Here is a 21,087-nt window from a genome sequence, read left to right on the forward strand (position 1 = left end):
TATTTACTACTACTATTATTATTATTTTTATTATATCAAAGTAAACATGAGGAAAATATCCTGTACACGCCATGTATCACTATGAAAATGTTTGACTTTGGGAATATTTTTTTTTTTCAGCTTTTTATTACGTTTTAAAATTTCCAGGCAGGGTAGCGTATGCAGTGGATTGAATTACGCTAAAATGATGGCCCGGTTTACACAAAATTGTGTTGATTAACTTTTCACAGTTTGTAGGTTATCAGAATTTATTCGCATTTTTTTTTAATTTGTAAATAAAAAATGCATGGAAGAACTCTCTCTTATATAAGCTCTGTTTTACCGCTCACTCTATTGGATTGACCAAGCTCTACGAACCGAAACATATCCTTAAGGAATATTCTTGTATTTGCACATGTCTTACTTATGGGTGAAGATGGGCAGTAGGTGTTAGGAGACTTGCTCGTAAGTCTCGGCCTGCCTGGGGCAAGCACCTGTTGAAGCTAATCGCCTTTACATTACCTGTCCCTGTAGCCACCTTGTGTGGCTACTTTACTGATATGCGCTCTCTCTCTTTTTTTTTTTTTTTTTTTTTTACACAGGGTTTGACAAGGTTAAGGATCCCTAGCTTTATTGACAGCTATATTACAGGTTAAGAATTCCTAACTTTATTGGCAAGCTAAGAGCTGTTACCTACATCAGCGCTCTCTCTCTCTCTCTCTCTCTCTCTCTCTCTCTCTCTCTCTCTCTCTCTCTCTCTCTCTCTCTCTCTCTCTCTCTCTCTCTCTCTCTCTCTCTCTTTCTCTCTCTTTCTCTCTCTCTCTCGCTCGCTCGCTCGCTCGCTCGCTCGCATGTTTTTCTTGCTCACCTACATCCTGGTTCCTCGAGGTGCCCTCTTCTCTTCGTTCGTGATCTCACCCTCGTCATTTCACGAAGGGACTGAAAAGTAGTTTTTTTTTTCCTGTCAGGTCAGATTGAATTGATAAGACAGGTTCCTCGCCGGCACTCTTCTTGGATGTAATATTTTCCCGCTTCAGGCAGAAAAAGGATAGTTTTTTCCCTTCCGGTGTCTGACCAGAGCCTTTTGTAAGTGGGGAGGCTGTTCCAGAGAATATATTTTGAATATTTCGTTTTTAAAATGTATGTAGGCTTTTGTGTCTGAGTGGAGAGATTTTGGTAATAGTCAGTCTCTCTCCTGTTTTTCTTCTGTTATCTTATATATCATTAAATTGTTATCATGTGTAAACAGATAGTTGTGGTATGTCATCATTTGGTTGTATTATTGTATGTCATCATATGATTGTCTTATTGCATGTCATCATATGATTGTGCTATCTTACATGGTTTTTTTTATCGTATGTATCATCAGGTGATTGTGTTATCGCATATGATTATATAGTTGTGTTGTATGTGTCATCAGATAGTTATATATATCACTGATATTGATTTTCCCTTAAGGATCTTTGCATGCCTAATTACTGGAAAGTTTTGCTATTTTCATATTTTTTACACGCACGCACTCGCACGCACGCACGCACGCACGAGTGAGTGAGTGAGAATGAGAATACCGGGGCTGGAAAAATTAACTCATATTTTGTGGAGGAAAACTTAAACGACGTTTCGATTCGTCTGAAACACGTTCACTAGACAGGAGGCACCACTTGTACCTCTCCTTGTATCTGCTTCTTGAAGGTGAATGTAGCCACGCGGACACCCAAAGCCTGGCTGATCAGGTGTTCTGGCTTAACGTCCAGGTGTTAGTAATAGACTCTGAAAAACCAGTTTGGTGTATGCCATAGGTATCCCTTAAGAACTGAGAACTCGTATCTGGGAGTTCTTACCTTTTTGATTCACACCATTTGACAATGAAGATGAAGAGAACTTATGGTGTGTCATTCAAAGGTGAAGGAGGCCATATATAAACTGGCATATTTAACATTTACATAATAATAATAATAATATATTATCGACAGTTTTTTGTAACACAGTGTGTTTAGTATTTGATGAATTATATTTAAAGAACTGAAACAAAGTTTAAAGTAAATTAGTGTTGAAGGGTGCAGTGAGGTTATGGCTGCCACGTGCCTTTTACCTGGCGCTTACTGGGCGTCGTTTAAAGGGGCTCTTCCTACTCTCCGATGTTGGGCTTGCAACCCCTCCTACCTTGCTCGGACCAGATTGTCCAAACTGTTGATGTTTTTTTTTACCGAGTTTTCACTGATCACAGTGAAGTTCCACTTCCCTTTCTTACCTCTTCAGGCCTCCTCGTTATGCCCTGGTTCAACCTGCACTTTAGTTACAGTGTCAGCATAGTTGCTGAATCCCCTTACATGTGTTGTATAGATTAGCACAGTGGGTAATTTTTCCGGAATTGTAGTTCGAGAATTTCTGCCCGTCCTAACATAAAATGAAAGATGATTTTTTATTATTCTCGGATAGTTGGCAATAAATTAACGTATATTAGTTTTATCTACAATTATTCGAACACTCTGCTGCTTGGTTGTCAGCTGTGCCTCGATTCATGAAATCATTTTTATTCATCGATACCATGTGTTGCCAATTTCCCACTGCGTGGGACTTTCTTTACGTTTTAATGATAATTGATAGTACTGAAATGCTACCCATTGGCAGCGAGGCGAGTATTTTAAAATTTTAAGGCGTTCCCTTTTCTCCCAAATCCAACCCCAAAGAAAGATGAATGATGGGCTGCCTGCTGAACCAGGTTGTTGGCGCTTTTTGCAAGCAGTCCTGCATAGACACCACATCCTCGCTGCTTAAGAATAGGTTAAAGCTATTTGCAAGTTTAAACAACGTATTTACTTTTAAAACACATATAATGGGAAACCATAAAGTTCATTAAAATTGAAATGAGAGACTCATCAAAATTTAGACTTGTAAAATATTAGAGGGTCTCTTCTGAATCTGCACACTGAAATTACTCCCAGAGGATCAGCAAAATGTACACAGTACATCTTCCTAAATAAGGCGTGCAAGAAGTATACTAATTTTAAAGGACCCTTCAAATGCAAGTGTAATTACCAGCAGACCCTGAAATGTCTTCAGGGAGGAACTTCTTATGTTCCTTAAGTCAGTTCCTACTTTGCACTGCCTGACTGACCAGGCTATCAACGAGGATTACTGATCCATATACCTGTTGATGTTTCACTCGCCATCGCCCCGTTGGTTTAGTACCATTCCAGACCTGCTGATTGACTACCTGATCAACCAGACTATTAGTGGGGTTTCGCTTTATGTTGGTGTCATCCAAGAGTGGCTTAATTGTGAAAAACTTTCCGGCACACAAAACTTTGTTCTTGCTGCAGGCCGTACTCCATAACTCAAATATTTGCTTCACAATAGCTTTATAAAGGAGTTTTGGTCTCAAGCGGCTTGATAACATATTATGACTGTACACATATAACACACACGGCCACGGAAACTTGTGACGACGTTTCTGTCCGACTAGGACCATTAACAAGTTAATTGTATATTGTTCTAGCCACGGTATTTTGACTTCATTCTTTATTTTATGGCTGTTTAATGGATACGTTATCACAAGCTGAAACGTGGGTTTTCTCGTACCTGAAATGATGCCAAAATGATCTGGATAAATTTATGGTGCTGCATACATTATTGCTCATTGATATATATATATATATATATATATATATATATATATATATATATATATATATATATATATATATATATATATATATATATATATATGTGTGTGTGTGTGTGTGTGTGTGTGTGTCTCGTTTTGGCCCACCTCATGGTGAGCTAAAATCGCATGACACTAACCCCACAGGGCCACGCAATCCTACAAGAATCAAGCCCCCCAACAGAGCTAGGTGTTTTACCCTGATCCGAGGACATACGGTGGTGTACTCACCTAATTGTGGTTGCAGGGGTCGAAACTCGGCTCCTGGCCCCGCCTCAACTGACCGCTACTGGGTCCTCCCTCTCCCTGCTCCATGAGCAGGGGGAAGGGACCCCAGTAGCGGTCCCTTCCCCCTGTCCTCCTCGTAGGACATGCCCCTTAGTTCCAGGAATAGTCTCGTTGCAAACCTTTGCACTTTATCGAGTTTCTGACGTGCTTGGCCAGGTGAGGGTTACAAACTGGAGTTGCATTCTAAGATACGGGATTTGTGTATAATCGCCTACCTGTTCTTGCATAGGTCACTCCATAACTTCTGACCCTATCATCTTTTACTGATAATTTTTAACGATTTTTAGCCAACAATAACAGATCACATCTTGTCTTGAAACGTTGTAGTGTGTGCCTCCACCACATCCTTATGTGGTGCCATCCGCTATAATTTTCACTTGAATGGACCATTGAATGAGATTTTGGTCCCAGTGTTCTGCATGTTTTAAAACTTTCTTCTACAACAAGTTTGACCTTATTAGACCTGTCACAATTAGAACAATTGGCGTGAGATTCTGAAAAACGTTAATACTTTTTTCTTTTTCATGCTTGGATGTGTGTTAGTGTACGTTCCTTTTTGTACGTAAATGGGAAAATTATTTGTCATCAATTAAATTGCGGATAGGCTTAGTGTTTCATATATTTCGTGAGAGTCATCTCGGTATATGATTTTCCGGCAGTGATAATGCATTAAAAAATATTCTGATTTTCATGTGAAAATCTACGTAATACACAACCCATATTTCAATATAAGATAAAAACAAGTGGACTAAAGAATGCCTTAGTATCTCTCAGAACGAATGGGGTTGGAACCTATGGTAAACCACCGTAAGTGTGTAAGCCACCGTATCATGCCGGCACGGTGCATTGTCTAACACACTAGCCTGCTAGTTGTATGACTTAACATACCATGGGCTCAAATCCCATCCGTTTTGCTAGTTTGCATTCTTATGATTTTGAGTCAGTCTTAATATTATTATGTAATTTATCTTAGAGATGATGACATTTTGTTTTAGTTTAATTTGCATCGTGTAATGTTATCTTCATAGGTAATGTAACTGTGTATGTGTATATAATATATATATATATATATATATATATATATATATATATATATATATATATATATATATATATATATATATATATATATGTGTATATATATATATATATATATATATATATATATATATATATATATATATATATATATATATATATATATATATATGTATGTATATATATACAGTACATACAAAATGACAAACTACAGCAGTTATCGATGAAACCGACTCTGACGACACAAGCTGAGGCGAGTTTCCCCCAAAATCCATTTTCTTAAATCCCGCCGAGAAGACACGTTTTCCTATTATTTGCTTAGTTGGAGGGACGACTTGCTTATTTTTTCAACTCTTGCACCCAAATAATTAAAAGAAGAACAGCAACAATTTATTATTTTTATTTATTGAATATCTTGTGACGATGCACTACTGTATGTTGAGTAGGAAATATACATCGATTTTTGGTGTATAAAAACGCTTGTACCTAAACCCAGGATGATGTATAGTCAGATGTTTTTTAATGACCCTTGGGTAGTGGATAAGACTTGTATCAATATCAGTTTAATAGGATAGGCCTTAATAAACACTCAGGTCAGTAGATAACAAGCGTCTCTAGAGGTATTGCTGTGCTGCCATGTAGTAGTAATATTGGATTTTTCTCTGGCGCATGAGCATACAAAATGGCAGGAAATTATTCAAAATTTCCACTAATATGCATTATGCATTTAAATTTGCTTTTATGTAAGTTACCTAATAATTGTTATTTCTTTAATACATATTAACAGTTTGAAGCCTGTTCTGAGATCGGGAATTAGAACAATTTAAAGACTTAGTAGATATGAGTACTTTATTCTAGATTTGGGTTGTCTAACCTTGTTTAGCTTGTATACCCCAAATGAGATTTATCTCTACCCACGCATTCCACCTCATAAAAAAATTTAGCAAAAAAAGTTGAATTAACATCCAAAATATACAGAACTCGGAAGTTCTTGTACATTTTCAGAAAGAAAATGTCTTAGTAATAAGAAAATGTGTATATTCAAACGTGTACAAAAATAAATTCTCCATTTACGTGAAGTTATAAAGAATGTGAATACTTTTTTTTTAGCAGAAGAAAGGTAAACAGTTCATTGAGATTTTACTGGAAAGCAATTTAAAGAGTCTGAGTGACCAGAAGCTTACTTGGGTTAAAGATAAGCTTCAATGATTATTTATTGCCCTTGATTCATAATATACTCCATAATTTATGGACTTGCAATTTGTAAGCATTATTAATGAAATATTCGTTTACCAAAGAAGAATTTAAAATACTGCTGTATCCTAGGGACTAGGATACAGCAATATTAGGATATCGATAGTCGATTTCAGGCCGATGCCGATGCAGTCAGACTTTGCTGATACTGATGTTTTGGCACCACAAAACATTACTCACTGGAGATATGACAAGACTACATAACTAACACGGCAGATATGACAAAACTACATAACAAACACTGCAGATATGACAATACAAACACTGGAGATCACATATCAGTGAAGATATGTTTATGCTAACGTTACTAATTCTTATTTTGCTTAGAGAACCATATCAAATTTAGAAATTTGCTTTTGGAATTATTCCGTGTTTATGACTCCTTATTGTTTTAGAGAGCAACATAAACATTGTGATATTGTATAATTAGTTGAACTCCACTTTTAATAATGAAATGTTTATGAATTCCATTGCATGTTTTTTTCGGGTTTTGCCCAAAGAAAGAGAATGGGTAATTTAATCGTGAGAACCACAGGTGGGCTGACACTTTTTCCTGTTGTGCGGTATATATTATCACGAACATTTTACATTAATAAAGTTAATAATACTTATACACCATGTCTTGATAAGAATGATCTTGAATTTGCGTGTTTGTGTGATACTATTATTTTCCTTTATTACCATTGTATCAAGTGAAGACTGAAATAGTTAGGTTAGGTAAGACTGAAATGATTGTGTAATTAGATAACTGGATTGTTCGCCCTATGGAAAACATTTCCATAATGGCAATAGTTGTTGTTTTCAGTGTAGAAACAATCCACTATGATACTTCTACAGACAAAGACGAAGAATCGCGACACTTGCCAACCCTAGTTAATCAGGCTTTGATCCACTTGGAAGCCTGGACAGGGACCTGGCCGCAGGGGCGTTGACCCACCGAAAACATCCTGTACGTATCCTCCAGGTATCCATTCTTCCTGTTTATCCACTCCTCTGTCAGCTTTTGTGTATTTTTTATTCGTCGTCTTCGCCTTCTCTCTTCCCATCTTTCTCCCACCAATCAAGAACCCATACTTTTAAAGAAGCAAGTCATGTCGATGTTTCTGTTTATCCTAAACCATTATTAAGTTACAATCGAACAAGAAAGGGGAGAGAAGACCTGAAGACAGGTCGGGAAGAGGAAGAGAAATTAAGAAGACAGGTCATTGACGAAAACGCATGAAATCTGGTCAGAAATAGTAGTATTAGTGTTACCTTCCGGTAAAACTCCAAACAAAATCTTTGCACCAGACCAGCCTGTCCCTGGTCCGGGCTCAGGAAGTAGCAAAACACTCGAAACTCATGAAAGTTTTATCAAAAGTACCTGGCCTGTCTTCTTTACCTATCCCTTTTCTCGAACTGTTTGCAGGTCTTCTCTGCCTTCTCTTGCTTAGTCGTTACTATAATAGTCTAGGAAAGACCGAAACTGCGTTATACGTTTACACCCTTAAGTGTGAGTTATTTGCTAAATGTTAACGTCTCGTTTTTCCAGCCATTCTCTTTTCTTGTTACTGCCTCTTCTACATAGAATATCCCAGAACAAAATATAAAGACTTTATATACTGCTATATGAACTTTATTTCTAAATAAACGTTTATAGGAAATTTACATTTATACAAACTGTTCGGTTTGTTAGAATGGTATTAATCATTACCGAATCATTGACTGGCCTGTCCGCCTTAAATTCTTCGTTTTCTGTTGAGCTGAATGGTAGTGCGGCGGCTCTGCAAGAGATGGCAGCACTGACCACTCACTGGAATAAACTTTCCCCAAGAACGCTAGCGACCGTAAAAGTAAAATCCAGCATTTTGATGTTTGAAATTCGTTATGTTGTAAATTAGCTGTTCGTTAACCCTCACATATTGCTAGTGTGTTCAGATTACTGCTGAAAGTACTCGGGTTCGATTCTTAGGTGGGGCAAGGCGTTTAGGTAAGTCTCCTTGCATTTTGCTGCTGCTGACCTAGCAATAGAAGGTTCCTAGGGGTTAACCAACTCTTGTGAATCACATCCTTCTACAGGACCCATACGAAAATAAATCGTACTACTTGGCTGTCTTGGGTTATCCTGGCTTAATAACCCAGAGAAAAATCTCCATGCATGACTATACAACCATTATTAATTTGCTTTCGTAATAATTTTGTTGTACAACAGATGCACGTGTAGTACATCTGAGATTTTTGTTTATTTTGATCGGTGATAGTTATGTAGTATATTGTATTACTTGGTGCATGTCTCATGATGGCATATATATGTTATTGTTATAAATTATTTGTTCTGGGGATCGTTCCCACGTCCCGGTCTCAGACTAGTCCATCTGAATTGGAAATTAAATATTACAGAATAAAGAAGTAAATTTATTTAGGCATAGGTTCACATAAGTACAAATATCATAAGTTCCATAGTGCAAATTACCTAGAATAACCCAAAATATTCAGTGGCTTATTTCCACTGGGGTCCTTGCTATATCTTATTGTTTAAACTGTTAAGAAGCTCATAGGAAAGTACAGGCATGTATATACTGAATGTATGAAGAAGTTTGTAATGTTTACCTGTCGTCTTGGGTATTCATGATAGAGGAAAAATCAGCAAGCATGCTAAAGTAAGAAACAGGTTTTCCACTTACTCATTTGACGAGATGGGATTACCACCGCCCTGGATTGGTTGATCTCTGTCAACCTTCAACCTGTTTATAGAATTTTGTACGTGGCACCAAAAAGGCAGTCTACAAAATTATTACAAATTGTTATGCAAAAAAATTAATCCTGAGGCGCCTCTGATTATTTCTGTATACATACCACCATGGAAACGTCTCATTCATGTATTTACATTTCAACCTACCAATAGACCATGAAATGAGAAATTTACACTCTTCTGAAACAGTTTTCAAGCAAGTCATTGCCAAATATTATTAAGCAATATCAATCAACCTATGTATATTCATGGTAAAATATAGATTGTTTTTATTGTGAGGACTTGTAAATGTTCCCATAACCTACCTACCTACCTCTCTCTCTCTCTCACTCACTCACTCACTCACTCACTCACTCACTCACTCACTCACTCACTCACTCACACACACACACACACACACACACACACACACACACACACACACACACACACACGCACGCACGCACGCACGCACACGCGCGCGCGCGCGGAAAATAAAACACAAGATGTAAATGATATGCATATTTCTGTACGAGACCCTCAACAGAACTAGTTCAAGAAGTGGTGGAAGCACACATTACACAGTCTCAGCAAAGCTGGTCTGTAATAGTTAATATGTTGGATCAGGATATACGACTCAACCCTTGTAAATACGAGTAAAAGTGTACAGATGACTGGGTGTAACAAACAACAACAGGATGGTTATAACTAGGCAACTGAATGAGTACACTTACGTGTGTACTAGGTGAGTACATACACCAAGGCTCTGTTTGCCAGCACGCCGGGCTATTCATTATTCACTGGAGTTGGCAGCCACCACCGCCTGCATTCATTATTCACTTGATGTGTTAGGGTACCTGCCTCACCAGGCCTCTTATGGTCCCCCCCCCCCACCATCCCTTCCTCTCTTGCCAGACTTATCCCCTTCCATACCTGCCTCTCCTCTTCCATACCTGCTTTCCCGCTGCTATAACTGCGTCCCCTTTCCCACACTTGCCTACCCCCTTGCACACATGACTCCCTTTATCCACACCCGTTTATAACCTCCCCTCTCTCATAATTGTGTTAATATTTACTTATGGTGGTTCTCTGGTATTATAAAAGGAAAATAAGTGGAGTGTATTTATCTTTGTTCCATCGCTTCTGTTTCTCTATATATTTATAATTCCCAGTTCGTGCACTAAATTCAATTTGGTGGAAGACGCGTCTCTGTGGCTTCACTCTGACGGGACGAAACTTTATTATTTACAGTTTAGCTTGACTTTCTTTTGTATCAAAATTTAGGTGCGTTCATGTGTAAAATTTACGATGTAGTTGTTTACAGTGTGTGTGTGTGTGTGTGTAATTATTTGTAGCTACGAAATTAAAGATTTCGTAGCTACAAATAATTACATGGTGTCCCATGTAATTGTCATAGTGTCCCATCTTCAGTAATTTCTTCACTGTGTATTTTTTTCAAATTTCTAAGTTGTTATTACACTAATTACTTCCTTATTTAAATAATTACATTGGTCACCCACACTGTATGCGAAGAAAAAATTTATTGTATCCCTTCGTGACCACTTTTTAACTGGCTTATTGGTATTCCTGTTGCGTGTACCAAATCATCTTTATTCTTTTGGCCTCTAAAACCATGTATTTGGTTATGTCTTCTCTGTTCCTCCTGTCAGTCAACTCGGGAGTCTTGTAGTGTTTTCAACCCATCATAATATAACTGGTAGTAATTTTGAAATTCCTCTGTGCATATTTTTGAAGATATCCATTTGTTTTTTTGGTGTAGTGGACCGTACAAGCGTAGTATTTATCACTTTTAGTTTAATATTTGTTGTATACAGCTATTTAAGTATATTATTGTTTTAGAATTCGATAATGTAGCATGCAAGTTTCACCCACTTTTATATGATCTTTGGAGTTTATACTAATTACAAATTCTCCCCTCCCCTGGCCTCCCCTCCCCTCCCCTCATCATCCCTTCCCTCCCCTCTCCGCTGATACTTTCTGTATGTTAGGTTATTTTCATGTGACACACTTGTTTCCACTACATGGAATTTATTTACATTAAATTCTCTCATCCATCTGTCAATCCATTTGGTCAGTTTATCCAAGTTATCCTGTAGATGCAGATAGCGTTTGTATTTAGGCCCATTTTCTTTAATAACTGTTTAACATTTTCTTTTCAAACAATTTATCTGTTATTACTCTTATATTTTACAGTTTTCAATTTTTTTTTTTTTATTGAGAATGCCATCAAAAGCTTCCGCAAAGTCTAGGTAAATGCAGTTCGCCTATATATTTCTTCGTTGAACAAGTTGTTTCTCACATCAGTGCCTGTTCAGTCTGACTAGTGCCTCTAGCAGCGCGGACCAAGCCGCTAGAGCATTGGTCCTCAAACCATTCTTCAGGAAGGTAAACATGAATTTGCAGACCGAAACCTTAATTGTTTACCAGTTACTTTATTTTAATTCTCTATTTAATAAACTTTCCTCCATGGTGTTATTTTTTTAGTATCTGTGAAACACTTGTTAATTAAACAAGCTTATAATTTAAATGGTGCTTCCTGAAGGCTAACTGGAGGATTCTTCCTGGTTTCAACGCTCCCGCTCCCACATGAGGGCGTGTCACTTTTTTTTTTTTATTTCTACAACGTGTGCTGCCTTCCATTTATCTGCCAGTTTTCCTTCTTGTAGTGAAATCTTAAAATATAAAGCAGATGTCTTAATTATCCCCTCTGGTTCTGTTGTTTTTTATTCAAGAAATTTCGTTACCCTTCTAGTTTTTCCCTATCAGGTATATGAGATTAAATTCCACAAGGTTAGTCCTGTCGGTCTGTAGGTTTTTGCAGTTATTTTACTGCCACCTTTATGAAGTGGGGCAATATAGGTAGTTTTTAATGGATGTTTCATGTATCCAACCTATTTTCCATAGACTATTTAAGGCAAGATATAAATAAAATTGACCAAAGGGCACCTACACATGTCAGTAATTGCAATAGTTCCATCAGCGTAGGAAATCTGAAGCCGATCAACTGGGGAGTTCTCAAATTGTAAACGGTAAAATTTGAGGAAGGAAAAATTTAAAGACACTTAACACCTCTTCAAGGATCCCTAATAGTCAATGAGGTGCCACTCTTCAAGTGGTGGGTTATGATGCAGGTGTGTAGGGTGTGGCGCAGGTGTGCAGGTTGTGATTCAGGTGTAGGACACGCACGCATGCGCGCAGGAGGTGAAGCGGTGTGCATGCATTCAGGAGAGGAGGTTCAAGCCTAGCAGCACTAAGAGCTTCTCTCTTATTCATATTGGATGAAAATGTTGCAGTCTAACATGCACCTCCTCCTCTCCAACCCTTTGTTTTCCTTCTATTTTTAGCCAACTGTGATGGAAATGGTGGTTCCTGCCCTTTAGGTGTGTTTGGTGGTGCTGGTGATGCTGCTACTCTTGTTGCAAGTGATAATGTTACTACTGCTGGTCCTCTTTCTGCTGTTGTTGCTGGTCCTCGTTCTGCTGCTGCTACTGGTCCTCTTTCTGCTGCCGCTGTTGCTGGTCCTTTTGTTGTTACTACTGCTATTCCTCCTGAAGCTGGTGGTCCTGTTGCTGTTGTTTCTACTGCATCGGCTGCTGCCGTTCTTGCTGCTGGTGATCCTTTTGCTGTTGTTCCTACTGCTGCTAGTGATCCTTTTGCTATTGTTCCTACTGCTGCTAGTGGTCCTTTTGCTGTTGTTCATACTGCTGGTGGTGGTCCTTTTGCTGTTGTTTCTACTGATTTTAGTGGTCTTTTTGCTGCTGATCCTACTGCTGTTAGGGATCCTTTTGCTGTTCATCTGCTGCTGGTAGTTCTTTTGTTGTTGCTGTTCCTACCATTGCTGCTGTTCTTCTTCTGATGCTCTTCTGTAGTTGCCCACCCTGCCCTGTCCCAGGTCGTTGTTTTCCCTGCTGTAAGGGATGAGTTGCCTTACCCTGCTCGGTTCATTCCTGGCTTGTCCTACTCTAGCCTGTCTATGGGCCTCAGTAATAATTGTAACTGGAAGTTTGTGCTTAGCAGTAGAATTACATAGAGGTAAGCTAATGCTGTGTAACCTTCTTTAAGTAAAGTGTGACTGACGAAATTAAGATATTCTTGCTGATGACGTACTGTTCGGAAACAGCCTCTAGTCTAGAATTGTTATTATAATATAAAGCGCTGAACCCACTAGGATCTTTCAGCGCTGCATCTAGTCTAGAAGATTCCGGGGATCATCGCCCCTGCAGCCCGGTTTTGATTACCTTGTCATTCAGGCTGTTAGTGTTAGCAGCTGATTGACAGACGTCCAGCTTTTGCCTCTCATAAGTGGTCATTCATTGTGTAACACAGAATGATAAATACACACACACACTCGGTATTCCTCATCGAATAAATATACACTATTAATATTTCGGTATAAGCAAAAAAAATTATATCTGAGTGATGATTACGAAGCAGTTATGTTTCGTTGTTATCACAAGAAGTAAGCACTTGCCTACCTGCTTGTGGTTCCAGGAATCATTGCCTCCACGGCTCAGCCTCAAACCAGGTCTCATGGTTGATGGCCTGCTCACCCAGGCTGCTGGTATTAGCTGCATGCAGCCTGGTTGATCAGGCCCTGATACACCGGGAGGACTGGTTAAGGACTGGGCCGCGGGGGCGTTGACTCCCGGAATACCCTCCAGGTAGGTAGGGCATACATTGATGTTGGCTGGATGGTAGTGCCCATACGAAGACTGAGAACAGAAACAGAGTTTTCCCAAAAGCTTTTCAGGTTGTTGATGAATGATGTAATGAATCAAGGAAGATAAGGAATCAGGCTGCAAAGATAATAACGAATCGGGTTGTATAAAAGATAACGATTCGAGTAAGAAAGATAATGAATTAGGTTGTTAGAAAGATGATGAATCAGGTTTCAGAAATATAATGAATCGAACTGTAAGAAAGGTAGATAAGGAATCAGGTTGTAAGAGATAAGGAATCGGATTTTAAGAAATAAGGAATCAGGTTGTAAGATAGATGAGGAATCAGGTTGTAAGAAAGATAGGTGAGGAATCAGGTTGTAAGAAAGATAGGTGAGGAATCAGGTTGTAAGAAAGATAGGTGAGGAATCAGGTTGTAAGAAAGATAATCACATCATGTTGAGGCTACTTACAGAGGAAACTTGGCAGTTTCACGTTAATGAATGAAGAAGGAAGCTGCTATGACAAATCAACTGAGAGAAGGATGTGAATATTTAATGAAGCACTCGAGTATTGTGAAAGCCACGGTTCACTTAGTTTCACTCAAATTATAAATGAATGGATCCCGTGGCCCCTCCCCCCTCCGCTACCCCTACCATAGCTGCTCCCTCTCCTTCCCTTCCTCCCCCTCTCCTTCCCTGCCTCCCTCTCTCCTTCCCTGCCTCCCTCTCTCCTTCTCTGCCTCCCTCTCTCCTTCCCTGCCTCCCCTCTCCTCGTTCCCTGCCTCTCCTCTCGTTCCCTGCCTCTCCTCTCCTCGTTCCCTGCCTCTCCTCTCCTCGTTCCCTGCCTCTCCTCTCCTCGTTCCCTGCCTCTCCTCTCGTTCCCTGCCTCTCCTGTCCTCTCGTTCCCTGCCTCTCCTGTCCTCTCGTTCCCTGCCTCTCCTCTCCTCGTTCCCTGCCTCTCCTCTCCTCGTTCCCTGCCCTTCCTCTCGCTACCTGCCTCTCCTGTCATGTCGTTCCCTGCCTCTCCTCTCCTCGTTCCCTACCTCTCCTCGTTCTCTGCCTCCCCTCTCCTTCCCCGCCTCCCCCTCTACTTCCCCTTCCCTGCCTCCCCTCTCCTTCCCTGCCTCCCCTCTCCTTCCCCGCCTCCCCTCTCCTTCCCCGCCTCCCCTCTCCTTCCCCGCCTCCCCTCTCCTTCCCCGCCTCCCCTCTCCTTCCCCGCCTCCCCTCTCCTTCCCTGCCTCCCCTCTCTTTCCCTGCCTCCCCTATCCTTCCCCGCCTCCCCTCTCCTTCCCCGCCTCCCCTCTCCTTCCCCGCCTCCCCTCTCCTTCCCCGCCTCCCCTCTCCGCCCCCGCCTCCCCTCTCCTTCCCCGCCTCCCCTCTCCTTCCCTGCCTCCCCTCTCCTTCCCTGCCTCCCCTCTCCTTCCCTGCCTCCCCTCTCCTTCCCTGCCTCAACTATCCTTCCCTTCCTTCTGCTCTGCCTTCTGCTGTCCCCTGCAATCTCTCTCACTTGCCACTTTCTCCACTGCTCCCACTGCCTCCATCACCTCTCAACTATTTATACTCACCTGTTTGTTGTTGTAGGGATCGAGTCGCAGCTCCTGGCCCTCGCCTCTTCACTGGTCGTTGCTAGGTCCACTCCAAATAACATAAAAAGGCACAATACCGTGACTGGAACAATACACAAATAACCCGCTTTCCCTGCTCTTAAGAGCCTTGTCTGTTGTCGATACTATGTATGTAATGGAATGTGATGGAATGTGACAGGGAAACATAGCTAGCTTTTGTCATCACTGTAACTATCATGTAGAATAGTGTAACACCACATTCCCGATGTATCCAGTTTTTGATAAAAAAAAAATGTCGATTCTGCCTTCCAAGCTTCGTTGCTCTCACTCTTCCTCCTTACCAAGTGAGTCTGTTCATCACTGAGCCATACTGGGTCTAGATACGCTTTAGTAGTATTACTCACGGTACCCGGTTCGTCCTGGTTGCATATTAACATGTACTGACACAACAGTGCCGTGTTCGTCCTGGGTTCAGATACGTCTGTACTGACACAACAGTGCCTTGTTCGTCCTGGGTTCAGATACAAATGTACTGACACAACAGTGCCTTGTTCGTCCTGGGTTCAGATACAAATGTACTGACACAACAGTGCCTTTCGTCCTGGGTTCAGATACAAATGTACTGACACAATATAGCCATGTTCGTCCTGGGTTCAGATATACGTCTGTACTGACACAATATAGCCATGTTCGTCCTGGATTCAGATACACGTGTACCAACACCTAACAGAGCCTCTTTGTCCTGTCACTGTATTCTTTTGCTTAACATAAATTATAATTAAAAATATTTACAGAAATGTCTAGCCCTCTTGAGAATGTTGTTGCTGAGACTTGGTAGCTGTGGCGTGTGAACAGACAGATGAATAATGATGTGCGTAGCACGCACTATAGTGAACTTCTACCTTAGCTTATGAGCTACCTAAGTCACTTCGCTATGAAAACATAACTATAGTATATATTCTCTGTATACAATGTATGTTGCCGGCGAAATTACGGATCATTGATGATCGTATCAGTTCAGTCAAAATCCTAAATTGAGAACGCATAGGCCTTCAAATTGTACTTTCTGGAATCCAGGTGAGAAACATACGTTATATTCTTTACCTGAAAAACACTTAAGGCACTTGTTCCAAATCTTCACTCTAAACATACGGGAGACCAAGCACCTTTGATGAGTTTCGAAAGTTTTTCTACTTCAGGAGCCCGGCCTTGGGCCAGGCTCCTAAACGGAGAAAAATAGCCCCAATGAAAGGCTGGGGTGAAGCATGCGCACTGAGAGAGAATTTATTAATTATATATACTTTTGATGGGTTTCGAGAGTTTTCCTACTTTCGCAGCCCAACCCTGGGGCAGGTTTGTCTGGTATTAAACTTTCTGACACGCTCACAACAGACCCCTAATTACTTTCAGGGAGCAACATAACTTCCACCAGGCAGTTTATGGTCATCCAAGCTGTGGACTTAATCAGTCCCTCAGTCCTACAGAATTATGTAGAAGAAAATAGCAGATGAGATAATAGTCTAGGACTAAAGAACCGACTACCTCGTGTGTGTGTCTTATGGAAGAGCGCTGAATGGTCTGTTGTTTCCTGTGCTGTATAAATGTTGCAACGTGTTGCTTGTCCAACATCGTCGTCCACGCTTATCCTCCTCAACCTTCCCGTCCTGCGTTCTCCATTTCCTCCTGTCCAACATTTATAAAAGATGAGGTCTAGTCATCTGTTTTTTACTTCTCGTCTGTCTCCACGAAAAGTTACCAAGAAAAAGTAAACTTTCACCCTGGTCTTCGTTGTGGGTGGATCCCCATGTTCTTCCCTCCACAACTTATCTAAACTTTACCCAGGTTCTTCTCTTCTGCCTTTAGTGAAAACTTCACTCAGGGTTCCCCTCACATGTCGTGTCCTTGACAAAAATTTCCCCCGTCCTTCCTTGAGCAAACAGAGTACTTGGTGGGAAAAAGAGTTGGCCTGAGCGGAGGACAGTGATTTCCACAGCCAAGGGATATGACTCATTTTGCATAAGTTTGCATACATTGTACAGGCGGGAGAATCTCTTCCTGAGTTGCTGGTGCTGGGGGTCAGCTTCCTGTGAGAGCATCGCCTAGTGACAATTTAAGTTTCTCCAAAAATAACTAATGCTAGGTTGTTCCTGTGTTGGACTGCAAGCATCTAACACTAACAGCCCAACTGACCAGGCCATCAACCAGATGTCGTCTTGAGACTGAGCTGGGGGCCGATGACCCTTGAGAGTGCAGGCAGTCGTTGGATGGTGGCGCCGGCGGTGTTGTTTACCTATTTGGCTGTTTCTGTCATACCTGGCGTGTTCTCGTGTTATATTTTTTTTAGTTGTGTACCGCCTTTGCTTCCACTGTATCATTTTCCTTGCGTGTACTCTGATTTATTTTTGCAAGGGTCAAGTCTACGATCCTGGCAGAGCCTCTTAAGCCACAATCGACTTGTATTATTTACTACTAGCTTCTTGGGTTCTGTCATGTCTATTCATGAATCTGTGCAAAGTTTCCATAACACCCTTAACCACCACATTCCAGTTTTTTTAACACTTGTAGACAACCGTGTTTACTAACGTCCTTTGGGCTCCTGTATCTTAGCGTCCATACAGGAAATTACACTTCAAAACGCTGCTAATGATAGAAATTCATCAAGGAAATCTTCAAGCTGGGCTGAGAGGTTATAGCAACCCTCGAAACAGATCAGGTATGTCACAGGCACTTCCAAATTTCTTCGTATGTCAGTCTGTCCTTATCTGCTGTTATTCCCTCGAGTATGTTTGTTGACGTAGTAATCATATCTTCTCTGGTTATCCGTTCTCGCAAGGTCGTTAATGCGATTCCTTTAGTCTCCTCTTAGTTGAATTTGAGTCAGGTCTGGAACTATTGTTGTTGTGAAATCTGTCGACGTAATCGTTTTCATTTGCTTCATCAGGTGTAGGCTACTTAACTCATGAGTGTGCTAACATATGTTGTATACAGTGTCTGTATATATCCTTTATTTAGGTTCCTGTAATCCACTTTTAAAATTACTATTGTAAACAGATAACCCGCACTTATGACGACGTTTCAATCCTGCTTGAACCATTAACTAGTCACTGGTGTGACTAGTTAATGGTTCAAGTGGGCTCGAAGCGTCATAAGTTTGATTCTCCTATGTGCGGGTTATTTGTGTAATGTTCCAGTCACGGTATTGTGCTTTTTGTTCTTTAAGTTGCTATTGTTTTTGTATGTTTACGGAAATCATCATAGTGAAGTATCGATGAATAAGACACGGGCAACTCCTGGGTATGTTAGAGAGACGTTTCGCCCACTAGGAGTTTTATCAGTCTAATGTAGAAACGCGAGAGAAATTTGTGTTGGTGAACCAAAGAGGTGACGGTGGTAGTGGTGGCACTAGCCTGAGCGGCGCCTGCTAATGGAACTGTAATTTGCTGGCCGTGGAAATAGTGGCCAGGTTTGGTTTGCGACGTAGTAATAGTAGTAGCAGCAGGGATTGAAAACACACTCAGCCCGTCCCAGTGTCAAATACCTGTGACCAGTTTGAGTCTTCCTATTCCCACAACCCGGCCTGGGGCTATCATGACTATCCAGGCTATTACTGCTTGCAGCTCGTAGGCTTAAATAGCTGATGAACCCTTGCTGAAATACTTAACGATATCCTCATTGTCTTAGTGAAGTCTTCCAGCACAGACCGATAGATTTCAACACCTTGCATGAGCCTCATCCTGCGTGATGAAATATGACAGGGAAACGTAGCTGCTGTTTGTTATCACTGTTATCTATTATATTAGAACATAAGAAAGGAGGAACACTGCAAGAGGCCTGTTGGCCCATACTAGGCAGGTCCTTTACAATTCATCCCACTAACAAAACATTTGCCCATCCCAATTTTCAATGCTGCCCAAGAAATAAGCTCTGATGTGAAAATCCCACTCAAATCCAACCCCTCCCACTCATGTACTTATCCAACCTAAATTTGAAACTACCCAAAGTCCCAGCCTCAATAACCCAACTAGGTAGACTGTTCCACTCATCAACTACCCTATTTCCAAACCAATACTTTCCTATGTCCTTTCTAAATCTAAACTTATCTAATTTAAATCCATTACTGCGGGTTCTCTCTTGGAGAGATATCCTCAAGACCTTATTAATATCCCCTTTATTAATACCTATCTTCCACTTATACACTTACCTGGAGGTTACCTGGAGGTTATTCCGGGGATCAACGCCCCCGCGGCCCGGTCCATGACCAGGCCTCTCGATGGATCAGGGCCTGATCAACTAGGCTGTTACTGCTGGCCGCACGCAGTCCAACGTACGAGCCACAGCCCGGCTGATCCGGCACTGACTTAGGTATCTGTCCAGCTCTCTCTTGAAGGCAGCCAGGGGTTTATTGGCAATTCCCCTAATGCTTGATGGGAGGCTGTTGAACAGTTTTGGGCCCCGAACACTTATGGTGTTTTCCCTTAGTGTACCAATGGCGCCCCTACTTTTTATTGGGGGCATTTTGCATCGCCTGCCCAGTCTTTTACTTTCGTAGGGAGTGATTTCTGTGTGCAGATTTGGGACCATTCCTTCCAAGATTTTCCAAGTGTAGATTATGACATCTCTCCCTCCTGCGTTCCAACGAGTACAAGTCAAGTGCTTCCAAGCGTTCCCAGTAGTTAAGGTGCTTGACAGAACTTATACGTGCAGTAAAGGATCTCTGTACACTCTCCACATCTGCGATTTCACCTGCTTTGAATGGAGATGTTAATGTACAGCAGTATTCCAGCCTAGAGAGAACAAGTGATTTGAAAAGGATCATCATGGGCTTGGCATCTCTCGTTTTGAAAGTTCTCATTATCCATCCTATCATTTTCTTTGCACGTGCGATCGTGGCACTGTTGTGATCCTTGAAAGTGAGATCCTCAGACATTACTACTCCCAGGTCCCTTACATTATTTTTCCGCTCTATTGTATGGCCGGAGTCAGTAGTATACTCTGTTCTAGTTATTATCTCCTCCAGTTTTCCATAACGGAGTAGTTGGAATTTGTCCTCATTGAACATCATATTGTTTACCGTTGCCCACTGGAAAACTTTGTTTATATCTTCTTGGAGGTTAACCGCGTCCTCGGCAGATGACAGCCTCATGCAGATCCTAGTATCATCCGCAAAGGATGATACGGTGCTGTGGTGTATATCTCTGTTTATGTCTGATATGAGGATAAGGAATAAGATGGGGGCGAGTACTGTGCCTTGTGGAACAGAGCTCTTCACTATGGCAGCCTCCGATTTAACTCTGTTGACCACTACTCTTTGTGTTCGATTTGTTAGGAAGTTGAAGATCCATCTCCCCACTTTCCCAGTTATTCCTTTAGCACGTATTTTATGGGCTATTACGCCATGATCGCATTTGTCAAATGCTTTTGCAAAGTCTGTGTATATTACATCTGCATTCTGATTTTCTTCCAGTGCATCCAAGGCCATGTCATAGTGATCCAGTAGTTGTGAGAGGCAGGAGCGACCTGCCCTGAACCCATGTTGCCCTGGATTGTGCAGATTTTGGGAATCCAGGTGATTTGCAATCCTGCTTCTTAGGACTCTTTCAAAGATTTTTATGATGTGGGACGTCAGAGCTACTGGTCTATAGTTCTTAGCTAATGCTTTGCTGCCACCTTTATGGAGTGGGGCTATATCCGTTGTTTTAAGTGACTGTGGAATTTCACCCATGTCCAAGCTCCTCCTCCATAGTGTACTTAGGGCACGCGAGAGGGGTTTCTTGCAGTTCTTAATGAAAACAGAGTTCCACGAGTCTGGGCCCGGGGCTGAGTGCATAGGCATGTTGTCAATGGCTTTTTCGAAATCTATCGGAGTTAGGGTAATGTCGGAAATCTGGCATACATTTATGGAGTTTTG

General features: G+C 41.1%; 1 long non-coding RNA gene across 1 annotated transcript in view; it reads left to right on the forward strand.

Moving 5' to 3' along the window:
- The window catches only part of LOC138854898 (uncharacterized), a 167,713-nt gene that overhangs the window by 58,261 nt on the left and 88,365 nt on the right, over positions 1–21,087 (forward strand). The gene's annotated exons all lie outside the window — the stretch shown is intronic.

The sequence above is a fragment of the Cherax quadricarinatus genome, chromosome 73, assembly GCF_038502225.1.
Source record: "Cherax quadricarinatus isolate ZL_2023a chromosome 73, ASM3850222v1, whole genome shotgun sequence".
Lineage (NCBI taxonomy): Eukaryota > Metazoa > Arthropoda > Malacostraca > Decapoda > Parastacidae > Cherax > Cherax quadricarinatus.